Genomic DNA, 9,271 nt, shown 5'->3' with positions numbered 1-9,271 from the left:
GTTTTAGCACGATCTCTAAGAGAAAACGGAAATAGATTCAATTTAACAATATCATTATCCACATCTTTCTTCTTTTGCATATCTATACTACTATTAAACAATCGAACTAATTCTTTCTTAAAGCCACACAACAGATGTACCCAGATTGATTAGCACCGTTAGATTAAACCCACTGAATAAAATCTAATGGTTATGATTAATTTAATTCCGATTCAAATGTGTACCTATCAATTTAGAATGACTGAACGTGCTCCACCGGCGGAGAAAAATTCCACGCGCCAGCTCACGCTAATCCCATCAATCACGCTAATCCCTGCATGTCAATTTCTCCCATATGAAAACTCCCTACCACTACCATCCCAGAGGAGGCACGCATGCCGGCGTACGGAGCCATCACCAACCGCTCCTCCGCTCCTCTCGCTCTCCAACGCCCACGCGATGCCGCCTGGATCGGAGGAATCGAAGGTCACCGCTCCGCTATGTTCCGTTTCGGAGCCGAAACAACAAGCATCCATGGCCGCTCCGCAACCGAAGGCCAAAGGTGAGCCACACAGCCCGTCGAATCTATCTTTTTCACCGCGCCGTTGGGTTTCTCTCTCGATCTATTGTTCATATGAGTCTAATTGGCTAAGATCAGATTTTTAACTATGTTTCCAATCATGAGTCTGATGCGAGCGAGTTTCCTGCCGGTCCGTGCGTCAATCAAGCGGCTCCTTGATCTTTACTCATGTTTCTCTTGGGTGATGTCCAGGTGCCGCATGAACGGCAGGGGAGCTGAAGGCTGAAGGCCGCAGGCGCCGGCCGCCCCGGTGTGAGAGGAAACAGGCGGGTTCTCGGGGACACCCTCAACGTCGTCCATGGCCCACGTCCTCAACGAGGAAGGAAATCAGCACAATGATCGAATACCCGATCGGTTCCAGACCACCCGGCGCGCTCCCCTCACAAGGATCGAACCTCGTGGCGGCGGGCGATGGCAGCAGCTCCGCGGTCCTGGTCCGCTCGTCTCATCGTCCCATGCGGCTTCGAGGTCACTACGTTCGGCCGTCGGTCCCCCGCGAACAACATCATCCACGTCCTCACCGACGCGCGGGGTTCAACATGGCGCTCGAGACCTCCAGCATCGCGGATGACTTCCAGGCCGACGAGCGCGGCACCGGCATCACCATCTTCGTCCCCATCGACGACGCCTTCCCCGGCCTCCCTTCCGGTGCTGCGATTCCACGTGCTGCACTCCTACTACAGGCTCGGCTCCCTCGAGTCCATCAAGAACCCCGTCCAGCCCACGTCCTCACCGAAGTGCACCGTGGCCGGCTGCTTCGTGCCTCCAGTTCTAGGTGGAGCAAACATAAATGTCGGGGTCGATGTCGACGGAGCCATTGAATCGTGTGATGTTGATCCTGAAGCAGCCGGGCTCTGCAATTGTGACGCTGGACGCTGCAAAGGAGAGGACATCATAGCCGGAGTTCGAGTTCGAGACGCAGAGGAGAGGACGCCATAGCCAAAGTTGAAGACGCAGAGCAGAGGACGAGACGATTCGGAGGAGCCAGAGTTAACCACGCCGACAACGATCCAAGCATCTTTGCTATTTACCATTTCCAGGTTGATTGGTAATGCATGCCAATTACTATTTGTAGGTTAGGTACTTTCACTATTTGTAATAGAAATGGTAAGAGTTTTAAGCAGGAGGTGGAGCTACTTTTTGTTTGTCAGTTTAAATTTTACTAATTTGTAACTGAACTTGAAGCTGCTGTATCAGGTGACAGCTGGTGAGCAGGATCGACAATGGATTGATTAGTGTCACCATCCTTTGGTTCTGAAGCAATTCTTGAGGCGTCTCCGACCAGAACAATCTGGTGCCTACCAAGTATTGTCTACCGAGATGCCATGTTACTAGACAAATATAACACTAGGATTATCTCCAGTCATGTGTTGTAGCTTCTACCATGACCCACTGAACAAAAATTAGCCATGTTACTAGGCAAGTATAAACACTGGGATTATCTCCAGTCATGTGTTGCAGCTTCTACCATGTTCCAGTGAACCAAAATGAGCACAATCATTAATTGATGATACTTTCATAGATCAATAATTTATGTCCTTGGTTCTGCACTGATTTAGTCATATTCTTTTTTATCCCGAATCTCCATCATCGATTATTTGTTCAAATATTTATTGCATTTATGGAAAAAAACACTCCATTTTAATTCTATTAACCATAGATTAATCCACTTCAATTAGTAACAACATCCCAAGCTGAAACTACTGCGGTCTGGTCTGGGACTAGAGTCCCATTTTTTGTCCACAATGGATTCATTGATTATTACTTATGTTCCACAGTTTCAGTTCATATGTGAGGACTGCCCTACGCTCAAGCAACGAGTTACGGCATGGATGGAGTGTAGGACGAAGTTCAGGTAATTATTTGGCAATGCAAAATGAGTACGTTTGTTATGTTGATCTGGCTTCCATTTCTCACATTGATGTCTTTGACAACATATTTAGGCGCTGCATGAATATAGAAGTGATGGTCGGAGTAATTGTGTGGAGAAATAGAGTTGCATTGATTTTTCTGTGTCCAAACCCTCTTATAACATTTGGTGATATTTTAGGATGCTGGGTAAAATTGGAGCTCTCATTAGTTCCGTGTTTTAGAATTGATATTTATAATATGCATAGTTCTTTCTACATTTAAATTGGGATGTGACATATATATACAAAATCATGTCTTCTTCACGAGACGTGCATTGCACGTGCATGCTTACTTATGTATACAAAATCTTGTTCTACTACTTATAAGTCATAACTCGATTTCAGGCTGTATCTTCCTTTGTTTCACAACAGTTTACATTGCTTCTTTTGTTTCCATTTATTAGGTTGATGTACTATTCTCTTCTTTATATATTTATACAAGGAGTTCTCCTCCATGTTCTCAGAAAAACGGAAACGAGTTTTAGCTGCATTCGAGAATTGCATTTTAAAGTAAACTTTCAGCCATTATTTTTAACCAGAAATTCAGTGATCTCTATGCAAACAATTCTCAGTTTTTAATAATCTTGCAGGACATCAGAGAACAGATGACACATTGGTCACATCCCCAGTAAATGTGTCAATCATACTAAACCGTCGATGGTTTCTAATTTCCAATATTGAAAAATGCTACTATATCTCAAGTAATATGAGAGTATTGATTAACCCATTTTCTGTTTCTAAGCTATCTTTATTTTTCTTAGTTATTTTGGTGTTTTGTTTGGCACAGAAGATGGTTTCAAAACAGAGAGTTGTGGTTTTGATGCTATCTGTAAAGGTAATTCATATATATCATAAGTTTATTAACATACTTACTTCATATGAACATTATTCTTTTACTTCGTTAATATATAGGCCAATATGTTCGCACCATACCCTCAGGGCCATTACCTTGACTGCCCATTCTAGATAATTAAGCTCCAAGGCACTTGGTCAATCTTATTGGGACGCATTGGTACTTACTTTCTGATGAAGTCGAATCTACTATTTTATTTTATTTTATTTTGGAAGCGCTAACCTAATCTCCTGACAACTGTAAAAAACAAATTGCAAGTACATGTGATGCACATTGCCACTATACTAGAGGAAAACTGGGCAAAGTTAAATGTTGCTGCTTCTTTTTGGCAAAATAATGACCAAAACTGTATTGTTTTCAGTGATCACAATCACAAAGAGATGCCACTCTGAACATCTGAACATCTGAACATCTAGAGATGCCACGACGTGGTGGAACCCGATGTCCAAGGGTGCATAATCAGTCTCCGGCTTGTGAGTTCGTCCTTGTTTCTCGCATTGTTTTGTAATCTGATAATGCTTATGTTCTCAATATCTTAAATGGCAAGACGAGATTTTGGTGCCGCATCTGGCACATCTATGAAGGCATTAGCCATCTGCATACTTGGTTGCCTGATTTTACTTTAAATGGAGTTGTGTGTGAGAGGAATAGAGTAATAAATTTATACATGAACTAATGGCGTTAGTAAGAAATTTAGGTGTTAACTTGCACTACTAGGGAAAACCTTATACACAGAACGTTACCAGTAGCGCTGTACAAAATCAAACGCTACTGCTAATTAGTAGCAGCGCGCGTAAATAAACCGCGCTACTGCTACGACTTTTGCAGTAGCGCGTACTGGCGAAAAGCGCTGCTGCTATGTTTGAACTGGGCGCACATGGCTAGCCCAACTAGCAGTAGCGCGTATACTGACCCAGCGCTACTGCTACGCTCCGTAGCTGTAGCGCGCTTACGTGTAAGGTGCTGCTGCTAACAGAAATAAAATAAAGTGAAAACTAAGTAGAAAAGTAAATGAAAATGAAAGAAATAGAAAAAAGAGAAAGAAAAAAATAAAATGTAAAGAAAAATAAAAGAAAAAAGGAAAAAGGAGAAAGGAATAGCAGTAGCGGGTTTCAGTAAACACGCTATAGCTAACATAGCTATAGCGCGTTTTCGGAAACTCGCTACCGTTACGTTTCACTTAAACAGCGGTCCCCCCCCCGCCCCCGGCCACTTCTTCCCCAAATCCCTCGCCCTCGCCGCCGTCTCCCCAATTCGCCGTCGCCCACTTCGTCGGCATCTCCTGCCGGCGTGGACGCCCACAACCTCACCGTCTCCTCCCGAGGCTGCCGTCATCCTCACCGTCGCCGCCCGAGGCCGCCCTCAGCCTCACCGCCGCCGCCCGAGGCCGCCCTCGACGTCACCGTTGGCGCCCTCCACCTCACCGCCGTCCGAGCCCGCCCAGGACCGACGTTGCCCGTGCCCGAGCCCGCCCTCTCTCCCCTCTCTGTAAGTCCCCCACTCATCTCTCTCTGCATTTTAGAGAAAAAAATTAGTAGAGCAAAAGTTAGTTAGGGCAGTAGGGTTTAATTAGTGTAGATGTTGCTTGTATAGTATATAGTGATACTAGTAGATGTTAATTAGGTTAGGGCAATAGTGGTACTAGTAGATGTTAATTAGATGTTTTTCAGTTACGGCACTAGAGTTTTGCTAGGTTAATTAGGTTAGTAGTGCTGCTAGTACTAGTGGTACAGTAGGTTAATTAGGTGATGTTAAATGAATAACCTAAATGAATGAAATTAGTAGTTAACTGAATTTTTTCCTTTCATCATTATAGAGCACTAAACTTAACTGAATTTTGTTCTATTAGTAGTTAAATGAATTTTCTTCTACACTTTGTTTTTGAATTAGCTTGCGAAATTTGGACATGTGGTTGCTCGTGTATATTTGGACACTGTTTCCAGGGAATGATGCTTAGTGGCCTATGTTTTGCCAGAATGTTGATTCATTTCTTTTCCGGCAAATTTTGGATTCTCGATTTGTCCACTTTTTAGCAAAGGTCATGCCAAAATTTTCCATGAATTTCGGCATGACTTGTGCTACAAACTAGGACATATCGAGTGCCCGTGATTTGCCGCACCAGGAAGGAGTCAACATTCCTGCAAAACAATAGGCCTTTTTATGTCATTATTCATTTTATTAGGTCTAGAATTAATTGACTAGATTTAATCATAGGAAACATGGCTAGCAACGATGAAGGAAAGGGTTCTGGTGATTGCGACGACGCCTACCGGGCGGCAGACGAATTTTTTAGCCTTACCGGGCTCAACTATATATGTTGCATATCATCGACTCATGTGATGATGCAGGTGCATAGATCATAGATGGCGAAGAAGTGCTACCCCAGGAGTATATATACGACAAGTGGCCGGAGTGTCAGGCTGCCCAGGTGTACCGGTTTCCGGTTTCCGAGCGACAGGCAGTAGTTAGTTTAGGTTCACGCTAATGCGAGAGAGGGATACGAACTCATGTTCTCAAAGTGATAGCTCTTCTCGTGTATATCATTGTTTAGATGGATGACGATGTATTTGCAAGTAATCGAGACTTGTATCGCTATTTTCGAGATGATGACGAGAGACCACTTTGTGTTGGATGATGATTATGATGATGACATGATTTGATGAGACTAATTGTATGTATATGCTATGATTACATTTGTATGTGTATGATATGCTAAAGATTATTGTATAAAGCCTATTCAAATACAAAACAAATACAAAACAAATATGCAGGAAAAAAACTAATAAATAAACTAGTAGTAGCGAGGGAGGAAATTTAGCAGTAGCGCCTCCTTACCAGTAGCGCGTCCCAGCAAACAGCGCTGCAGATAATATCAGTAGCGCCCTTTCCCAAAGAGCGCTACAGCTATTCATGTATAGCAGTAGCGTGGGACAACAGGCGCTACTGCTATACGTTAGTTGTAGCGCCTTATTAGTAGCGCCGGCACCCGCGCTACTGAGAGGCCCAAAACCCTCGCTGCTGCTAGGCTTTTCCCTAGTAGTGTTGGTGGGACTATCTTGACGATAAAGGGAGGGGACAAACTATAGCTGTCCTTATCCCCTTAGAGGGAGAGGTTATGATAGAACAAACCATGTCTTCTTCACGAGATGTGCATTGCACGTGCATGCTTACTAGTCACACAAATCAACAAAGTTGTTTAGATGGGTAGCGGCATCTTCACTAGGAAGGCCAAAAAACGGATCTTTCATGACAAGATTCAGCAAAGCAGTATTAATTTCACAAGATTCAGCATCGGTAAGAGGAGCAATCGGAGTGCTAATAAAATCATTATTGTTGTTATTGGAAAAATCACACAATTTAGTATTATCTTGAGCCATCGTGACAAACAATCCAACGCACAAGCACACAAGAAGTGAGCGAAAAAGAGGCAATGGAAAAGGAGGGCGAATAAAATGGCAAGGGTGAAGTGGGGGAGAGGAAAACGAGAGGCAAATGACAAATAATGTAATGCGAGGGATAAGAGTTTGTGATGGGTACATGGTATGTCTTGACTTGTGCGTAGATCTCCCCAGCAACGACGCCAGAAATCCTTCTTGCTACCTCTTGAGCACTGCGTTTGTTTTCCCTTAAAGAAGAAAGGGTGATGCAGCAAAGTAGCGTAAGTATTTCCCTCAGTTTTTGAGAACCAATGTATCAATCCAGTAGGAGACTACACGCAAGTCCCTCGTACCTGCACAAACAAATAAGAACCTCGCAACCAACGCGAGAAAGGGGTTGTCAATCCCTTCACGGTCACTTACGAGAGTGAGATCTGATAGAGATAATAAGAAAAATATTTTTGATATTTTTATGATATAGATTGAAAGTAAAGATTGCAAAGTAAAATAGATTGGAAACTTATATGATAAAATATAGACCCGGGGGCCATAGGTTTCACTAGTGGCTTCTCTCAAGATAGCATAAGTATTACAGTGGGTGAACAAATTACTGTCGAGCAATTGATAGAAAAATGCATAATTATGAGAATATCTAGGCATGATCATGTATATAGGCATCACATCCGCGACAAGTAGACCGAAACGATTCTGCATCTACTACTATTACTCCACACATCAACCGCTATCCAGCATGCATCTAGAGTATTAAGTTCATAAGAACAGAGTAACGCGTTAGGCAAGATGACATGATGTAGAGGGATAAACTCAAGCAATATGAAATAAACCCATCTTTTTGTCCTTGATGGCAACAATACAATACGTGCCTTGCTGCCCCTGCTATCACTGGGAAAGGACACCGCAAGATTGAACCAAAAGCTAAGCACTTCTCCCATTGCAAGAAAGATCAATCTAGTAGTCCAAACCAAACTGATAATCCGAAGAGACTTGCAAAGATAACCAATTATACATAAAATATTTCAGAGAAGAATCAAATATTGTTCATAGATAAACTTGATCATAAACCCACAATTCATCGGATCTCGACAAACACACCGCAAAAAGAGTTACATCGAATAGATCTTCAAGAGAATCAAGGAGAACTTTGTATTGAGATCCAAAGAGAGAGAAGAATCCATCTAGCTAATAACTATGGACCCGATGATCTGTAGTAAACTACTCACACATCATCGGAGAGTCTATGGTGTTGATGTAGAAGCGCTCCGTGATTGATTCCCCCTCCGGCGGAGCTCCAGAAAAGGCCCCAAGATGGGATCTCTTGGGTACAAAAGGTTGCGGCGGTGGAAATAGGGTTTCTTGGTGCTCCTGAATGTTTTGGGGGTATGTGGATATATATAGGAGGAAGAAGTAGGTCGGTGGAGCTGCGAGGGGCCCACGAGGGTGGGGGCGCGCCTAGGGGGGCAGGCGCGCCTCCCTGCCTCGTGGCCTCCTTGCTCCTTTCTTGACGAGTACTCCAAGTCCCCTGGATCACGTTTGTTCCAAAAATAACTCTCCCGAAGGTTTTATTCCATATGGATTCCGTTTGATATTCCTTTTCTGTGAAACACTGAAATAGGCAAAAAAAAACAATTTGCACTAGGCCTTGGTTTAGCAGGTTAGTCCCAAAAATAATATAAAAGTGTATAATAAATCCCATTAAACATCCAAAACAGATAATATAATAGCATAGAACAATCAAAAATTATAGATACGTTGGAGACGTATCAGGGTGCCCGTAACCCCTTCTGGTGACCCGATATGTACCTGGTACACTGGAACACTTCCGGTGTCCAAATACTATTGTCCTATATATCAATCTTTACCTCTCGACCATTTCGATGCTCCTCATCATGTTTGTGATCTCATCCGGGACTCGGAACAATATTCGATCACCAAATCACATAACTCATATAATACAAAATCGTCATCGAACGTTAAGCGTGCGGACCCTACGGGTTCGAGAACTCTGTAGACATGACCGAGACAGCTCTCCGGTCAATAACCAATAGCGGAACCTGGATGCTCATATTGGTTCCTACATATTCTATGAAGATCTTTATCGGTCGAACCATTATGCCAACATACGTTATTCCCTTTGTCATCGCTATATTACTTGCCCGAGGTTCGATCGTCGGTATCTTCATACCTAGTTCAGTCTTTTTATCGGCAAGTCTATTTGCTCGTTCTGTAATGCATCATCCATTAACTAACTCATTAGTCACTTTGCTTGCAAGGCTTCTTATGATGTGCATTACCGAGAGGGCCCAAAGATACCTCTCTGATACTCGGAGTGACAAATGCTAAGCTCGATCTATGCCAACCCAACAAACACCTTCGGAGATACCTGTAGAGCATCTTTATAATCACCCAGTTACGTTGTGATGTTTTATGGCACACAAGGTATTCCTCCGGTATCCGGGAGTTGCATAATCTCATAGTCGAAGGATTATGTATTTGACACGAAGAAAGCAATAGCAATAAAACTGAACAATCAATATGCTAAGCTAACGGATGG

At 43.2% G+C, this 9,271-nt stretch overlaps 1 long non-coding RNA gene across 10 annotated transcripts; it reads left to right on the top strand.

Moving 5' to 3' along the window:
• The first annotated feature begins 335 nt into the window (after window positions 1-335).
• LOC125514253 (uncharacterized) lies at window positions 336-6,000 on the top strand. 10 transcript variants are annotated; one of them, XR_015608604.1, is made up of 5 exons: window positions 343-541; window positions 752-1,599; window positions 1,757-1,864; window positions 2,338-2,414; window positions 2,874-6,000. It is a non-coding gene; the product is annotated as an uncharacterized LOC125514253 (long non-coding RNA). The 10 variants fall into 10 exon arrangements; XR_007286325.2 differs by having other exon boundaries at window positions 338-541; window positions 752-3,170; window positions 3,257-3,304; window positions 3,684-6,000; XR_007286320.2 differs by having other exon boundaries at window positions 344-541; window positions 2,338-6,000.
• Window positions 6,001-9,271: the final 3,271 nt, after the last annotated feature.

This window comes from Triticum urartu, chromosome 6A, assembly GCF_056163025.1.
Source record: "Triticum urartu cultivar PI428250 chromosome 6A, HENAU_Tu73, whole genome shotgun sequence".
NCBI lineage: Eukaryota > Viridiplantae > Streptophyta > Magnoliopsida > Poales > Poaceae > Triticum > Triticum urartu.
The sequence above is the reverse complement of the archived record's forward strand: the minus strand, read 5'-3'. Positions and strand labels throughout refer to the sequence as shown.